The sequence below is a fragment of the Eumetopias jubatus genome, unplaced genomic scaffold, assembly GCF_037043125.1.
Source record: "Eumetopias jubatus isolate StellerSeaLion01/CBP00866 unplaced genomic scaffold, mEumJub1_p1.0 scaffold_9, whole genome shotgun sequence".
Lineage (NCBI taxonomy): Eukaryota > Metazoa > Chordata > Mammalia > Carnivora > Otariidae > Eumetopias > Eumetopias jubatus.
The window spans coordinates 70,591,308-70,610,092 of NW_028274815.1; the positions used below are offsets into that span (position 1 = coordinate 70,591,308).

Here is an 18,785-nt window from a genome sequence, read left to right on the forward strand (position 1 = left end):
AGTGTCATGCAAGATTTTTGGCTTCTAAGTGTTCCCTCTTCTGCATAATCTGGCAGTGTCTTATAATATATGTAGCTCTGCATAAATGAGTAAAAGTAAGCCAGTCTTGCGAAGGGCAACATTCACTCCCTTTGGTTGCAGTCTGTAAAGAAAGGAAAGTGAAGCTGTGCTATTCCTTTTAAGATCAAAATCGTAGTATTTATTCTGTTCTAATCTTTGTATTGCATTTTGCAATCTTTTGGTTCTTCACGACTGTTTGACAAGCTATGTACACACTGTAGAGCAGCATATGGGTCCATAGAAATGCCTTTTACTTAGAGGGAATATAGGAGAATGGAAAGAACACAGTAGACCATGAGACATGTTCCACTTTCAACTCAACCACTTACCTTGTTGTATAGCTTGGTTAGGTTGGTTACTGTGGCTACACTTTGGCTTTACAACTTCTCTAAGTGGGTTAACTAGGAATCTCTTGAATTGCTTTCAGCTCTGAAATTTCATTGATACTAATGATGTGCTCTTAATTATGTCTTCTGGTGATTATTTCAAAGCATAGATTTCACCCTTGACTTTTTTTTTTAAATTTTATTATGTTATGTTAATTACCATACATTACATCATTAGTTTCTGATGTAGTGTTCCATGATTCATCGTTTGCGTATAACACCCAGTGCTCCACACAGAATGTGCCCTCTTTAATACCCATCACCAGGCTAACCCATCCCCCCACCCCCCTCCCCTCTAGAACCCTCAGTTTGTTTCTCAGAGTCCATAGTCTCTCATGGTATGAATCACCCTTGACTCTTAACACAGGACGGCCATACATCTCGGTTGGCCTCTATAGTTCTCGTGTACCCCTGGTGAACCAATGTGATTATTAATACTATCCCTTCCTTTTTTGAGTTTCCAAAGCATCCCATTTTGGTCTACCTATTGCACTTTCCTCTTACAGCATATATAAAATCCATCTTTGCAAAAAATAAAAAATTCATACTTGATAAGAATAATAAATAATGAGGCCTTGTCCTTTGCATTCAGAGCAGTAACTGCCTCTGGTATTCTTACCTGGTTTTAAGAATCCATAGCCTTGCCTCTGAGAAACAAACTGAGGGTATTAGAGGGGAGGGGGGTGGGGGGACGGGTTAGCCTGGTGATGGGTATAAAGGAGGGCATGTATTGATTGGAGCACTGGGTGTTACACACAAACAATGAATCATGGAACACTACATCAAAAACTAATGATGTAATGTATGGTGACTAACATAACATAATAAAATAAAAATAAAAAAAAGAATCCATAGCATTTTTCATCTTCTTTTTATCTTATTTCTAAAGTCTTGAGAAAGGAGAGAGAATAAGACTTTGAGAGATTCTAGTTTTTTGACTGGAGGGACTATAGTTTGCAACTCCTAGTAAGAAATTACAGAGTAGGGCAGAATCAGTAAATATGAGTGAAACATACTAGAACAATTCTGTGGTTCTAGTTAGGTTTTTTTCAGAGTGGACATGGCAAACCCACTCGAAAAAGAACTGTTGAGCATTTAAAAATGTTGATAGGTTGTCAGAGACATGTGTATTTCACATATGCAGTGTCTTCCTGAATAGCATCTGATTCCTATGGGATGTTCCAAAAAGAAACCCAATTAGTGTTTAAGCAAGAAGAGAGTATTTGAATATATTAGGCACTGCTATTATTTGCTGGCAGCATTGGAGGTGCTCATGAAAAATTAATACTATTTGTTTGAAAAATGTAAGCAGAGTGCACACGTATTTCCATGAAAAATATTTAAAACTAACAAAATACATTTTGTAACTTCAAAAACAAAATTTTATTTTTTATTAAAAATATTGATTAACCTCACCTGTGGCTTCATTATAAAAAACAATAATAGCATTACTTATAATTATATGTGTTCCTGATAACCACTCTGCATTTTAAACACACTGGTGACATGAATAATTAATTTTGCTAGTCCAGTCATTCTGTTCAATTCACATAAATTAATGTACAATTTTACAGCAAATTTTAGTGCCTATTGGAAAGAAAAACATTTGGGTGTAGATTTAAAAATATATACAAAGGCGTATTTTCCCTAAACTAATGGTGCCAGGTAAGAAAAGTGTAATTCATTGTAATTTTAAATGTAAGGTAAGCAACTGCTACTTAGGTGTTTTTGCCCTTCATTGCTGCTAAGCAAAAGTGCCAGGATATATGCATTTTAAAGAATTTATTTTAAGGAAGTTCTTCTGCTTGGTGCATTTTCTTTAGGATCTGGAACTTTTACTGGATAAAAAAGCGTCCTATTGGTGGATGTAACCTGGGTTTTGAGACATCTTCAGACATAGCTAATTCTAAACAAATATATCCATCTATCCATCTACCCATCCATCCATCCATCCATTCACTTAACACATGTTTGCTGAGCACTTGCTGTATACCAGGCAATGTTCTACTGACTTGGAAATAGAGCACAGAACCAAATTAGGCTTTTCTGCACAAAGCTTACATTTTAGTTAAAGATGAACATAAACATTAGAACAAGTATCATACATGGGATGATTGCTCTTACAGGAAAATGGCAGAAGAGAGGGGATGCTTGTATTGGGAGTGGGTGGGCATTTATGGCAATCCTTTTGGAATAGACATGCATAGATTATTAGTGATAGAGGCATCAATTGTAAGAGAACAGTAGCATATTAAAATTCAGACTTATTCTTACATCCAGCAGGATCATACCCTTGTGGATAGTGCTAGTGGCAACTAACTGCTCTTTTAGGAAACTAGAACAAAAGTGACACCAAGATTTATCTTTTTTCTTTCTTTCTTTTTTTTTTTTTTTTAATGAGGGATGCCCTCTGGCTAGGGCCAAGGCCTGGTCCAGGTGGGTGCAGTGTGGGGCTCCCAGGAAGGCAAACAAAGTGCAGTTGGAGCACCCAGGGTATGCAGTGAGGCTTCAGGTATGTGGAGGCAGTAAGCGCAGGCCTTCGGGAGGAGCAGGGGCAGGATAGGCTGGGATGGGCTGAGCATCAGGGCAGCTCAGAGGATGGTAGAATCAGGCCGCAGGCTCTGCAGCCAAGACCGCTCTTTCCAGAGGGAACTCCATCTCTCGGGATCTTGGGAGTTCTGTAGGCTGGCAGAGGAGTCCTGGGGTGAGAAACACTTTAGTGCACCGGACCCCAGACTCAGGAGGAGGTCTGGGTCAAGCCACCGATAAAGCAAACCCCAATCCTTTTTAACACCACCCTCCTACCCCACTCAGAGTCACAAAGAGGCGGCACCCCGCCACACCCAGGGGCCTGACCAGGTCCAAGGGAACAGACTCTGGCCCAAAGTTCTGCAGGGGTGGGACCATTCAAGGTCAGAACCAGGAGGGAATTGTACGTACTTGCCGTGTGTGGTCCTATGGACACAGACTAATAAACATATTATTAATTAAATCAGAAGTATAATCATGGGCACCTGGGTTGAGCATTCGACTCTTGGTTTCAGCTCTGGTGGTGATCCCAGGGTCATGGGATCGGCCTGCGTCGGGCTCTCCACACTTGGCTCAGAGTCTGCTTGAGATTCTTACACCTCCATTTCCCTTCCCCTCTGCTCCTCCCCCTGCTCAAGCTCCTGTGCTCACTCTCTGTCTCTTTCTCTCTCTAATAAATAAAATCTAAATAAAATATTTTAAAAAGATGTATAATCAAATTCTAGGGTATATATATATATATATGTGTGTATGAAGAAGAGATGAAACCTCAGAAACTATGGCTTGTTATTATTATTTTTATTCTCCATGTGAGAAAATTGAGAAACTACATAACTTACCCAAGGCTATGCAGCCAGCTTCTTTTTTGGGTATTTTTAGGTGATCTGGTGCTCTGTCCTTAAATATGGCCTCTGTTCAGAATCTTATTACTTCTTGTCTTCTCATATTCTTAACTAGTTCAATGTGATCTCCCTGCAAGAGTCAGTTTGCTCTTTGAAAAACTAAAATACAGTCATGATATTACCTTCTTTAATATGTCCAGGTATTTAAGGTAAAGGCCAGCTTCCTTGGGATGTTCACTGGGATCCATCCTTCACACCCATCCTCCTGGCTGCCTTACTAGAAAGTTTATCTCTACCCTCCTCATTACCCTTCCATCGCCTCACCTTCTGATTAACTACTCACAGTGACCTCTAGAGGTCATGCATTTCACACCTCTATGTCCTCATGTTGGAAGGTGGGGGAGAGACAGTAAAGTACCTCCCAAACTGAGTAGTCTCTTTCAGACTGAAAAACAAAGCAGGCTGCTCCATACAGTTTACACAGAGTTGTATTCAGGATAACTTACTAACAGGGGGATCTGTTGGAGGATGAACCAGTGGCACAGTTATTCTCCACTAGTCTGGATCTTAGTCTCCCAATTTAATAGTGTGAGGACATGCAGAAGGGCCTTGTAGTGAGATCACAGGGTTTGCTTATACCTCAAAGGACTCGCATGCATCTAATTGATACCTAACATCTAATTAGATCTTCTGGCACCACCTGTGTGGCCGGAAGGGGAGAGATCATGTTATCTTTAACAAATTTATGGAGGATCAAAGCAAGCCTTCCTCCATTCTTGCCTTGGTGGGCATTTGTAAGGTGTGCAAATTAATTTCCGGGGGGTCCTGGAATATGTGGCCCCAGGGGGGTGAGTGAGCAGGTGTGAACAAGATAGAGTGCTAAAGATGGAGTCAGAATTGTCAGCTCCCCTATAACTCAGCATGGAAAGCCCTTTCTGTTCTTCACCTTCCTCCTTCCTTCTTCATACTCTGCAATATCTCCCCATCTGACTAGGCCTAGTGCCGAGTCTGAAGAGGCAACACCAGTGTTGGCTGTTAGGGGGCAGTGTTGCATAGTGGTCAAGGGCATCAACTCTGGAAGCCAGAATGCCTATGGAAGTTTCAGCCTTACTTTCCCCACCGGCTGGTTGTGTGACCCTGGAGAGGTTATATAGCCTCTTTACCTGTTTCCCGCCTATAAAATGGAGATTATGGCTTCACAAACTTATTGTGGGGATTAAATGAGTCCATGTACCAAATGCACTATATAGAATTACTGCTACTTGACAATTTTTTATTATCAAACAAATGGAAATTTCATATGGTTCATCCTAAAATATAAAGAAATAAAAAAAGTGTCTAACACGAACCAGGAGAGATGATGGACTCTGAAAAACAAACTGAGGTTTCTGCAGGGGAGGAGGGTGGGGGGATGGGTTAGCCTGGTGATGGGTATTGAGGAGGGCACATTCTGCATGGAGCACTGGGTGTCATGAACAAACAATGAATCATGGAACAGTACACCAAAACAAATTATGTAATATATGGTGATTAACATAACAATAAAAAATTTTTAAAAAAGTGTCTAACACATGTAACCATTACACACATGGCACTTTTGTGTGGAAAGTATTCCTCAGGTACAAAGTATAAGTTAAAGCATCTTTCTTACCTGTAAAGCTATTTTCTCTGCCCTTGAAGAAAAAGAAGGAAGAGTTCTTAACTGATGTTTCTAAATGAAAGTATCAATTTTGTGGCATGTATGGAGCAGAATTCTCTCGTGAGTGAGGTGTTCTCCACAGGGAAGGCAGCATTATTCCCCTAGAACATGTGTGTGGGGTGGGGAAAGGTGGGTAATCACTCAGGGGGAGAGTTGTCATTGGCAGTTAGTGAGAGAGAGCCGTGAAAGCTGGACACTGTAAGTGAAAAACTCCACTAATCTCCATACCCTGCACTGTTTTACTCAACATCCCACCATCACCACCCACAACAACAACAGTGACTTCAAATGATTGTTGACTGAACAGCCCAGAAATTTCCTGTACCTATTTCCCAGTTATTCTCAGACAGAAGCTAATTCAGAGTATGGTACTGAATCTTGCAAATATGATTTCTGTAGCTGTCCTTGATAACATGTTTTGATTAAGGAGCTTAAAAATTCATGATATACTCCTTTTTCGACTTGAGTATGAAAAACATGAAGCACTTCCAGCTGTGAGTTAGAATAAACTAGGTTTGGGATTCTTGATATAATCTCTTTTGATATAATTTTTATTAGTGTTGGGAAAATAGGATGATGAGACTTTGTATCTAAAACTTCAGATATGGCAGTAATTTCAGTATTTTCTCAGAAAGCACTGGTGAGGTTGGCACCTTTTCTAGTATTTCTAGTCTCAGTTGTAGGACAAAGGAATGTATTTTTATTAAACAATTAGTTAATGTCAAGGTAGCAAGAATATAGCCTTATTTTCTTGTTTTAGTTTGAAACAGTATTATAAATAATTTGTGCCATATTATGTGAACTTCTGGTTTTCAAATACACAGGTATTTGTATTATACCTGTTGATTTATTTCTCTTTTATATGTAGTAATACTTTTCATTTAAGGGAAAGAGAAAGCAAATCATCAAAGCATAAAAAAACAAAGGATAATTATGTGTGTATGAGTGTATGTATGTTTGTGTATCAGTGGTGCTTGTTTTGTTTCTTTCATGATAAATATAAAACAGTAAGCTTTGTTCAATATATTAATGTCAAGATTAAATTTAAAACTCTATGATAATTTCTAGAACGAATATTAGATTTTCTTATCTGTTGGCATCACTGAAAATGTACCCAACAATAAAAAATATATTAACATCATTAGGCTGGAACCTCAAGAAAAGATTTAGCCAATTTATCTGCCTTGATACAGCACTTACTAAACAGTTTCACTGTATTCTCATCATCACTGTTCTCTTTATAGAAGCTCTCTAGCAGACAGATAACACCGATATTAACCAATGGTTTCTCCAACAAGCATTCTAAATGGCAATTAAACAAAAAACATAGCAGTGTATGCTGATGTGTGTGTGTATATATGTGTATGTGTGTGTATATATGTGTATGTGTGTGTATATATGTGTATGTGTGTGTATATATGTGTATATGTATTGGCCATCGTATATGTTCCCTATAAATCCACAATGCTTTTACTTAAGATTACAAATTAGCAAATATCTTTTGCATCCCTAACATATAAAATGCACTTCTTAAGGTAATATATTCTTAAGGATGACGGTGAGGTACATAGTGATTTAGGGTTTTATAACTAGAACCATTTCTCAGACATTTGGATTATTAGTGAATCCATACCTAAATTATAAAGAGTCCTAACTCAACAGTAGCAAAGCTTTTGTACATCACAGATGCATAGACTATTATTAGCATCACCAACATAATTGAAACTCAGAAACAAATTTAAAGGAGGGAAGATAATTTCATCCCTTTTTAATAACCAACATCCTGAAGCAACACACTTGTATTACGTCACATGTCCTAAGTGTCGGCAGTGTGCTAGACACTACCCTGGCTCTGGATTTACTCACATTCTCTGGAAACCTTCTTCTAAAAGAAGTGTTATGACCCAGTCTGTAGATTTGACAGGGTAGATGGTGGCCTGGGCCCTTTTGTCCTCTTTTAGGCTTTTCCCAGTCACATGGGATCTAGAGACATAAGGGAAGCTAAATCCTCTTTATCTTTACATGGAATAAATACTGGGTTAGGAAGCCACAGTACTGTCCATTACGGTGTTGGAACAAAATATGAGCCAACAGTAATAGAAAGTTTAAAATCATGTTTATCTTGATGACAGGTGCTTTGGGAATATCAGCTACACTTGCATAAGCCAGGTTTTAGTGTAGCATCTGGCTTAATACCCTTGTCCCCAGTCTGCCACCGCTTTTTCCTGCTCTCCTCCCTCTTCTTTTTTTTTCTTTCTTCCTTCCATGTGCTAGACCCTCTTTTAGGCACTGCATATTCACACATGATGACCCGAATTTCAAGGAAGAGAAATGGGCCTGAACTTGGCTAAAGCTGTCCAGGTAACAAATATATTCTACTATCAAGTCTGCAAGCCTGAGGAGTCTCTATCTGCTATACCACATTATACTAGCTCTTATGAGGTCTCCCCTAAATATAGCCCAGCTTTTAAAATTCAGCAGTAAATGGAACACTTAAGGGAAATCTATTTTCATATTTTCTACACCTCTAAGTTTATTTCTGCAGCAGCTATCAAAAGCTTGTGTGCACAGCTACAGAATAGTGTAGGTACTTGTGTTCATGGATCCAAAAGGAGTATCAACTTCTTTTAGAAGAAAATAGAAAATATCTATATTCCATTAAAGGGAAGTTCTCTGGTTCTAATGCCAATATTTCAGAAATGAAAGGATTCAAGATTTTTTCAAATTTTGTGGTGACATTCCTAAACCCAACTTCTCCATGCACAGCATTAACGGCCATCAGTAATAATTCTAGACAGAGTCAACATGCAACCCACCATAACATAATGGAAAATAAACCATCACAGAGCAGCCAAATGACCTACTTATTCTGTTATAAACTGATGGCTTTCTAGTGTCCAGAGTGAGAATTTTCCTTGTGGTTTCAGATACAGGTTTAATTACATTTGTGACTAAAGTTGTCCCTGTTTTATTTAATTGCCTCGTTGTCTTATATACTCTTTTCAGTGTAGCGTTCCATTCTATATTGTTGGGGAACTTTATTCAGAAAAGGAAAAAAAAAAAAAACATGTATAAAGCACCTGGCCTAAAATTTGTCATTGCTATGTTAACAATAAACCAACACAAAATTCAACTTCTCTAAACACAAAATCCAAGTTCTCACTTTCAGGCTTTTGCATGTGTTGCCCACTCTAACAGTGATATTCCTATTTCCTCCTGTTTTTCCTGTACTACGACTATATCTGTGATCTTAGTAAAATTGACTCTACATTTGTAAGGTTCTAAAGCTTTGCTCATCTAGATGGTACAGGATTTTAGACCTTGCATTTCAGTTGAAGCTTTTCCAAACAACCCTAAGAAGAATGCATTTCCTGTTTGCATAGCACTCTGGAAAGAGAGGTTATTAGACATTCAAATAGATAGATAGGTAATCTACCTATCAGAGCTTATACACTTTACTTTAGTTCTCTTTTGGACAAGTACCTTCAACTCAAGATCTGTGCTTTATTAATCTGTGCATACTTAGCATTTCGCTTGGTGCTTGATGAAAACTGGACACTTAGTAAACAGTTTTTGAATAAAGAAATTAATGGTCAGAGCGCATATTCCAGTGCTGAGATAAATACTGTGTGTTGACTAGTCTGGATTGATCAATATTTGTGGAGAATAAAGATGGTACACATAAGAAGGGAATAAATGAAATAGTTTCCTTCATATGCAGAGTAAAGAAACGGCATTAAAATGCTGGTTGTTTTTTTTTTTTATGTTTTGTTACTCACCATACATTACATCATTAGTTTTTGATATAGTGTTCCATGATTCATTGTTTGTGTATAACACCCAGTGCTCCATGCAGAATGTGCCCTCTTTAATACCCGTCACCAGGCTAACCCATCCCCCCACCCCCTCCCCTCTAGAATCCTCAGTTTGTTTCTCTGAGTCCATAGTCTCTCATGGTTCGTCTCCCCCTCCAATTACCCTCCCCTTCATTCTTCCCCTCCTGCTATCTCCTTCTTTTTTTTTTTTTAAACATATAATGTATTATTTGTTTCAGAGGTACAGGTCTGTGATTCAACAGTCTTGCACAATTCACAGCGCTCACCATAGCACATACCCTCCCCAATGTCTATCACCCAGCCACCCCATCCCTCCCACCCCCCACCACTCCAGCAACCCTCAGTTTGTTTCCTAAGATTAAGAATTCCTCATATCAGTGAGGTCATATGATACATGTCTTTCTCTGATTGACTTATTTCGCTCAGCATAATACCCTGCTGGTTGTTGGGTTTTTAAAAATTTTATACATAGTTACTTAAGAGAAAGATATGGATGTGATTTATAGGGGCACAATTCTCCTTTCAGTTTGTACTACTGACCTTCACATTAGTCCAGAAAGGAAGCTCCAATATTGGTTCCTGAGATGGAAAGGAGAAGGGTACAAAACAGTACAGTTGTTACAGATTATCAGGTGTAAAACCGTCTTCCAGATATTCGTGGAGTATCATGTTTAGATTATTATATTTTACCTAGGTGGGGGCAGTGCTCATGATCCCTCTTTGGGGGAATATTTGTTACTTGCATAATTTAGAATTGCTGACACATCATAATGACAAAAAGCAGGCTGACTTTTAGTCAAATTTATTATTGTTTTTAATTTCTCTATAGCAAAGCACCCCTTATTGTCTGTACAGAAGACTGAGGAAGGCTGACCTTTTCCCACTGTTGCCCATGGTGAGCTAGTCATATTGCTCACATCTCAGAATTGTGCAAGTAGTTGGACTATCTTCAAGAACCAGGAATTCACATTTCCAAGTAGTTTGTCGGACTTCTGATATTTCTAGCCAACTTTGATTAGTAATAAATGGGAAAATATTTGGAGAACAATAAGGAAGTCTGATAAGATGAGACCCATTACAGATCCAGTTTGCGCCAGAGACCCTTGACAATATTTCAAGGAAAGTTTATCATAGGCTTGATATTTAGATGTTAACTATTGCTGGAAACCAGATATAGCTGGGGAAAGTGTACAGATCTTCCTCAACTTATGATGGGTTTGTCAGGATGTCCTGACAATTTGAAAATATCCTTGATCAAAACAGTGTTTAATACACCTAACCTGGGTGCCTGAGTGGCTCAGTTGGTTGAGCGACTGCCTTTGGCTCAGGTCATAATCCTGGAGTCCCGGGATCGAGTACCGCATCAGGGTCCCTGCTCAGCAGGGCGTCTGCTTCTCCCTCTGACCCTCCCCCCTCTCATGCGATCTCTCTCTCTCTCTCTCTCTCTCTTTCTCTCTCTCAAATAAATAAATAAAATATTTAAATAAAAAAATATACCTCACCCACCAAACATGATAGCTTTGCCTAGCCTACCTTAATTGTGCTCAGAACACCTAGCCTACAGTTGGTCAGAATCATCTAGCACAAAGCCTATTTTATAATAAAATACTGATTTTGCATATAGTTTATCGAATACTGTCCTGAAAGTGTAAAGCAGAATTGTTGTATGGGTGCAGAAGGTATGGGTTGTTGATCCTCATGATCTCATGGCTGGGAGCTGTGGCTCTTTGCCACAGCCCAGCATCACAGGAGAGTATCCTACCACATAATCACTGTCCCAGGAAAAGACCACAATTCGAAGTACAGTTTCTACTGAATGCATATCACTTTTGCAACATCATAGAGTGGAAAAATCGTAAGTCGAACAATCATAAGTCAAGGACCATCTGTGTAATGTTTTGAAAAGATAGTCATTGCCAAGTTTAAGCTTGTAAAAACTGTGATATTTTCATAGACAATTTAAAATGAGAATCAAGTACAAAGAACCAGATAAGTAAAAGAAGAGATTAGCCTCCAACAGCGTGGGAGGGTTCCCCTTTCTCCACATCCCCACCAACATCTGTCACAGACCTGTACCTCTGAAACAAATAATACATTATATGTTAAAAAAAAAAAAAGAAGAAGATAGCAGGAAGGGAAAAATGAAGGTGGGGGAAATCAGAGGGGAGATGAACCATGAGAGACTATGGACTCTGAGAAACAAACTGAGGGTTCTAGAGGGGAGGGGGGTGGGGGGATGGGTTAGCCTGGTGGTGGGTATTAAGGAGGGCACGTATTGCATGGCCCACTGGGTGTTACACGCAAACAAGGAATCATGGAACACTACATCAAAAACTAATGATGTAATGTATGGTGACTAACATAATAAATAAATAAATTAATTAATTAATTAATTTAAAAAACAGAGATTAGCCTGCTGGCATAACACTAATTGGACACAAAGACTTAAATGAAGTTTGGGGAGTGGAGTGAATTCCTGATGACAGACAAATCTAGACAAAGCCTAGGAAATGTCAAAGGAATTTATTTCTGCTGTGTGGGTTACTTGAAACTACAATATATTTAAATGGGTGGTACCTGAAATTGCAAATAATAACATTCATTATTATCTGCTCTTTTACACTCTTTTGGAAGCTAAAGCAGGATGCTGGCAAAATTCACTTTTATGTTTTGTTGTATGTATGCAAAACAAGTGGGGATAATTGGTAAATTATTTTCATTAAGGTAATACAGGCACATGAAAACAAATCGATGTGATTTAGAAGGTAGTAGATATAAAGAGCAACAGTCCCCCATCCATCCCCTCCCCACCTCTAGTCTTATTCCCCGGAGATGATATCTTTTCATAATTCTTTCAGTAATTAGTCTCATATCTCTAAATAATATACTTCCATTTGTTTATTTATCCCTTTTATACAATATTTATACAGTTTCCAATATGAAAACTGAGGTTTAGCTCCTGGCTTTAATCCCTTCCTTTTTCTTTTCTTCTTCTCCTCTGAATTATATAGAGAGGTTAGTTATCTTTTTTCACTTTAAGTAATAAATGTACATCTCCACATTTCATTCTGTTAGTTTGTGACAATATCTTTTGAATGTCAACATTAGTAAGATGAAGACATTGTATTCCTCTCCTTTCCCTCAACTTTTCCACATTTCACCATCTCATACTATTTCCAGGGATGTTAACATTAACATTCTGTTTGGCAACCACAGCCAAATCTCCCATATTTTATCTATGAGGAGTCTACAGTGAAAAAGCAATAAAGAACATTTAGGTTACCGTTACTACATAAACAGCATTAGATGCCAGTCTCAATTCTGCGTTAAAATTACATTTCTTTTCTTGTGAGTCCAATATCATATTACTGGGACTGCTCGAGGGGGGATTTTCCCAGAATCAAGGTCAAATGGATTCCCTTCCATTCTATCAGTTGCTGCAAACTGGAGCATTTTATTTGTTTCATGTTTGGACTAGTTTTCTAGCATTTCATTTTTCTAGAAGTTCCTCAATATTTTTCTTTCTTTTTTTTTTTTTTCTTGCGTGGCTTTCCTTGCCTTTATTGTCCATCGCCCTAAGTTCCCACTTTAAATAGTACTTTCAGTTCTATCAAACCCTCCTTCCCCCCGCCCCCACCCCGAGATCTCCTGTCTGGGCTTTCTGTTCTTGAGCATCAGTGTGCACTGGCTATTCTGGAATGTGACAGGAGACCCTACCCAGGTTAATTGGGCAGTGTGTGTAAGTGGCAGACTTTTCTTTGGAGATGGAAGACACTGATCCTAATGCCAGAATGAAGAGGACATCTTCAGTAAGACCTTGACATTTCCTTAGACCATTCCTTTGCTTTCAAGAGAATGGTCTGGATTTTTATTTGTCAGTTTGTTTTTGCTTTGGGGTAAAAAAGCCACTTTGTTCTATATTTTATGTGGTTATATTAGTAATCTATTCCTGTATAGGGGTGTCTGAGTGGCTCAGTGGGTTAAGCGTCTGACTCTTGATTTTGGCTCAAGTCATGATCTCAGGGTCGCGAGATGGAACCCCACATCAGGCTCCGCACTAGGCATGGAGCCTGCTTTAGATTCTCTCTCTCCCTCTGCCCCTCCCCAATAAACAAATAAATAAATGAATAATTTATTCCTGTGTAATAAGTTATGCCCATAATTAGCAACTTAAGATAATAAGCATTTTATTCTCTCACAGTTTCTGTGGCTTAGATGAATCTGTGTGAAGCTTATCTGGGTGCTTTTGATTCAAGATTTCTCATAAAGCTGGAGTCTTAACTGTTGACCAAGACTGCAGTCTCATTTGAACCTTTGACTGGAGGAGAGTGGGAATCCACTTTTAAGTTCACTTAAAAGTTCACCATGTGGCTGTGCACAGGCTGTGTTTTCTCACATGTAGGCACAGGACTGCCTCATTAATGTTAGCGACTCACTTCCCCCAAGGCAAGTGATCTGAGAGAAAGAGCAAGCAAGAATGAGGAAGAGCTCATCTGGGATGGGACCCACAGACTTTTTTTTTTTTAATTATTTATTGTTATGTTAATCACCATATATTACATCATTTGTTTTGGTGTAGTGTTCCATGATTCATTGTTTGTTCATAACAGCCAAGCTCCATGCAAAATGTGCCCTCTTTAATACCCATCACCAGGCTAACCCATCCCCCTACCCTCCTCCCCTCTAGAAACCTCAGTTTGTTTTTCAGAGTCCATCATCTCTCCTGGTTCGTCTCCCCCTCTGACTTACTCCCCTTCATTCTTCCCCTCCTGCTATCTTCTTCTTTTTCTTTTTTCTTAAAATATGTTGCGTTATTTGTTTCAGAAGTACAGATCTGTGATTCAACAGTCTTACACAATTCACAGCGCTCACTGGAGCACATACCCTCCCCAATGTCTATCACCCAGCCACCCCATCCCTCCCACCCCCGACCACTCCAGCAACCCTGTTTGTTCCTGAGATTAAGAATTCCTCATATCAGTGAGGTCATATGATAAATGTCTTTCTCTGATTGACTTATTTCACTCAGCATAACACCCTCCAGTTCCATCCACGTCGTTGCAAATGGCAAGATCTCATTCCTTTTGATGGCTGCATAATATTCCATTGTGTATATATACCACATCTTCTTTATCCATTCATCTGTCGATGGACATCTTGGCTCTTTCCACAGTTTGGCTATTGTGGACATTGCTGCTATAAACATTGGGGTGCACGTACCCCTTCGGGTCCCTACATTTGTATCTTTGGGGTAAATACCCAGTAGTACAATTGCTGGATCGAATGGTAGCTCTAATTTCACCTGTTTGAGGAACCTCCATACTGTTTTCCAGAGGGGTTGCACCAGCTTGCATTCCCACCAACAGTGTAGGAGGGTTCGTTCCCCTTTCTCCACATCCCCGCCAACATCTGTCGTTCCCTGACTTGTTAATTTTAGCCATTCTGACGGGTGTGAGGTGGTATCTCATTGAGGTTTTGATTTGGATTTCCCTGATGCCAAGCGATGTTGAGCACTTTTTCATGTGCCTGTTGGCCATTTGGATGTCTTCTTTGGAAAAATGTCTGTTCATGTCTTCTGCCCATTTCTTCATTGGATTATTTGTTCTTTGGGTGTTGAGTTTGATAAGTTCTTTATAGATTTTGGATACTAGCCCTTTATCTGATATGTCATTTGCAAATATTTTCTCCCATTCTGTCGGTTGTCTTTTGGTTTTGTGGACTGTTTCTTTTGCTGTGCAAAAGCTTTTTATCTTGATGAAATCCCAATAGTTCATTTTTGCCCTGGCTTCCCGTGCCTTTGGTGATGTTTCTAGGAAGAAGTTGCTGCGGCTGAGGTCGAAGAGGTTGCTGCCTGTGTTCTCCTTTAGGATTTTGATGGACTCCTGTCTCACGTTTAGGTCTTTCAACCATTTGGAGTCTATTTTTGTGTGTGGTGTAAGGAAATGGTCCAGTTTCATTCTTCTGCATGTGGCTGTCCAATTTTCCCAACACCATTTGTTGAAGAGACTGTCTTTTTTCCACTGGACATTCTTTCCTGCTTTGTCAAAGATCAGTTGACCATAGAGTTGAGGGTCCATTTCTGGGCTCTCGATTCTGTTCCATTGATCTATGTGTCTGTTTTTGTGCCAGTACCATACTGTCTTGATGACAGCTTTGTAATAGAGCTGGAAGTCCAGAATTGTGATGCCGCCAGCTTTGCTTTTCTTTTTCAATATTCCTCTGGCTATTCGGGGTCTCTTTTGGTTCCATACAAATTTTAGGATTATTTGTTCCATTTCTTTGAAAAAAGTGGATGGTATTGTGATGGGGATTGCATTGAATGTGTAGATTGCTCTAGGTAGCATTGACATGTTCACAATGTTGGTTCTCCCAATCCATGAGCATGGAACATTTTTCCATTTCTTTGTGTCTTCTTCAATTTCTTTCCTGAGTATTTTATAGTTTTCTGAGTACAGATCTTTTCCCTCTTTGGTTAAATTTATTCCTAGGTATCTTATGGTTTTGGGTGCAATTGTGAATGGGATCGACTCCTTGATTTGTCTCTCTTCTGTCTTGTTGTTGGTGTCTAGGAATGCCACTGATTTCTGTGCATTGATTTTTATAGCCTGCTACTTGACTGAATTCCTGTATGAGTTCTAGCAGTCTTGGGGTGGAGTCTTTTGGGTTTTCCACATAAAGTATCATATCATCTGCAAAGAGTGAGAGTTTCACTTCCTCTTTGCCGATTTGGATGCCTTTGATTTCTTTTTGTTGTCTGATTGCTGTGGCTAGGACTTCTAATACTATGTTGAATAGCAGTGGTGAGAGTGGACATCCCTGCCGCGTTCCTGACCTTAGGGGAAAAGCTCTCAGCTTTTCCCCATTGAGAATGATATTCGCTGTAGGCTTTTATGATATTGAGGTATGTACCCTCTATCCCTATACTCTGAAGAGTTTTGATCAAGAAAGGATGCTGTACTTTGTCAAATGCTTTTTCTGCATCTATTGAGAGGATCATATGATTCTTGTTCTTTCTTTTGTTAATGTATTGTATCACGTTGATTGATTTGCGGATGTTGAACCAGCCTTGCAGCCCAGGGATAAATCCCACTTGGTCGTGGTGAATAATCCTTTTAATGTACTGTTGCATCCTATTGGCTAGTATTTTGGTGAGAATCTTTGCATCCATGTTCATCAAGGATATTGGTCTGTAATTCTCCTTTTTGATGGGGTCTTTGTCCGGTTTTGGGATCAAGGTAATGCTGGCCTCATAAAATGAGTTTGGAAATTTTCCTTCCATTTCTATATTTTGGAACAGTTTCAGGAGAATAGGTATTAATTCTTCTTTAAATGTCTGATAGAATTCCCCTGGGAAGCCATCTGGCCCTGGGCTTTTGTTTCTTGGGAGATTTTTGATGACTGCTTCAATTTCCTTAGTGGTTATAGGTCTGTTCAGGTTTTCTATTTCTTCCTGGTTCAGTTTTGGTAGTTGATACATCTGTAGGAATGCACCCATTTCTTCCAGGTTATCTAATTTGCTGGCATAGAGTTGCTCATAATATGTTCTTATAATTGTTTGTATTTCTTTGGTGTTGGTTGTGATCTCTCCTCTTTCATTCATGATTTTGTTGATTTGGGTCATTTCTCTTTTCTTTTTGATCAGTCTGGCCAGGGGTTTATCAATCTTGTTAATTCTTTCAAAGAACCAGCTCCTAGTTTCGTTGATCTGTTCTAGTGTTCTTTTGGTTTCTAGTTCATTGATTTCTGCTCTGATCTTTATGATTTCTCTTCTCCTGCTGGGTTTAGGCTTTATTTGCTGTTCTTTCTCCAGCTCCTTTAGGTGTAGGGTTAGGTTGTGTATTTGAGACCTTTCTTGTTTCTTGAGAAAGGCTTGTATGGCTATATACTTTCCTCTCAGGACTGCCTTTGCTGTATCCCAAAGATTTTGAACAGTTGTGTTTTCATTTTCATTGGTTTCCATGAATTTTTTAAATTCTTCTTTAATTTCCTGGTTGACCCATTCATTCTTTAGTAGGATGCTCTTTAGCCTCCATGTATTTGAGTTCTTTCCGACTTTCCTCTTGTGATTGAGTTCTAGTTTCAAAGCATTGTGGTCTGAAAATATGCAGGGAATGATCCCAATCTTTTGGTACCAGTTGAGACTCGATTTTTGACCTAGGATGTGATCTATTCTGGAGAATGTTCCATGGGCACTAGAGAAGAATGTGTATTCTGTTGCTTTGGGTTGGAATGTTCTGAATATATCTGTGAGGTCCATTTGGTCCAGTGTGTCATTTAAAGTCTTTATTTCCTTGTTGATCTTTTGCTTAGATGATCTGTCCATTTCAGTGAGGGGGGTGTTACAGTCCCCCACTAATATTGTATTGTTGTCAATGTGTTTCTTCGCTTTTGTTATTAATTGCCTTATATAATTGGCTGCTCCCATGTTCGGGGCATAGATATTTACAATCGTTAGATCTTCTTCTTGGATAGACCCTTTAAGTAGGATATAGTGTCCTTCCTCATCTCTTATTACAGTCTTTGTTTTAAAATCTAGTTTGTCTGATATAAGGATTGCCACCCCAGCTTTCTTTTGGTGTCCATTAGCATGGTAAATGGTTTTCCACCCCCTCACTTTCAATCTGGGGGTGTCTTTGGGTCTAAAATGAGTCTCTTGCAGACAGCATATTGATGGATCTTGTTTTTTAATCCAATCTGATAGCCTGTGTCTTTTGATTGGGGCATTTAGCCCATTTACATTCAGGGTAACTATTGAAAGGTATGAATTTAGTGCCATTCTATTGCCTGTAAGGTGACTGTTACTGTATGTTGTCTGTGTTCCTTTCTGATCTTTGCTGCTTTTAGGCTCTCTCTTTGCTTAGAGGGCCCCTTTCAATATTTCTTGGAGGGCTGGTTTCGTGTTTGCAAATTCCTTTAGTTTTTGTTTGTTCTGGAAGCTTTTTATCTCTCCTATTTTCAATGACAGCCTAGCTGGATATAGTATTCTTGGCTGCATATTTTTCTCGTTTAGTGCTCTGAAGATATCTTGCCAGTCCTTTCTGACCTGCCAGGTCTCTGTGGATAGATCTGTTGCCAATCTAATATTTTTACCATTGTAGGTTACATATCTCTTCTCCCGAGCTGCTTTCAGGATTTTCTCTTTGTCTCTGAGACTCTAAGTTTTACTATTAGATGTCGGGGTGTTGACCTATTATTATTGATTTTGAGAGGGGTTCTCTGTGCCTCCTGGATTTTGATGCCTGTTTCCTTCCTCATATTAGGGAAGTTCTCTGCTATTATTTGCTCCAATATACCTTCTGCCCCTCTCTCTCTTTCTTCTTCTTCTGGGATCCCAATTATTCTAATGTTGTTTCGTCTTATCATATCACTTATCTCTCGAATTCTACCCTCGTGATCCTGTAGTTGTTTCTCCCTCTTTTTCTCAGCCTCTTTA

The 18,785-nt window shown here is 39.1% G+C and overlaps 1 protein-coding gene across 24 annotated transcripts in view; it reads left to right on the top strand.

The window, feature by feature from the left end:
• NRXN1 (neurexin 1) overlaps positions 1 to 18,785 on the top strand; it is a 1,124,404-nt gene that overhangs the window by 986,038 nt on the left and 119,581 nt on the right. The window lies entirely within an intron of this gene.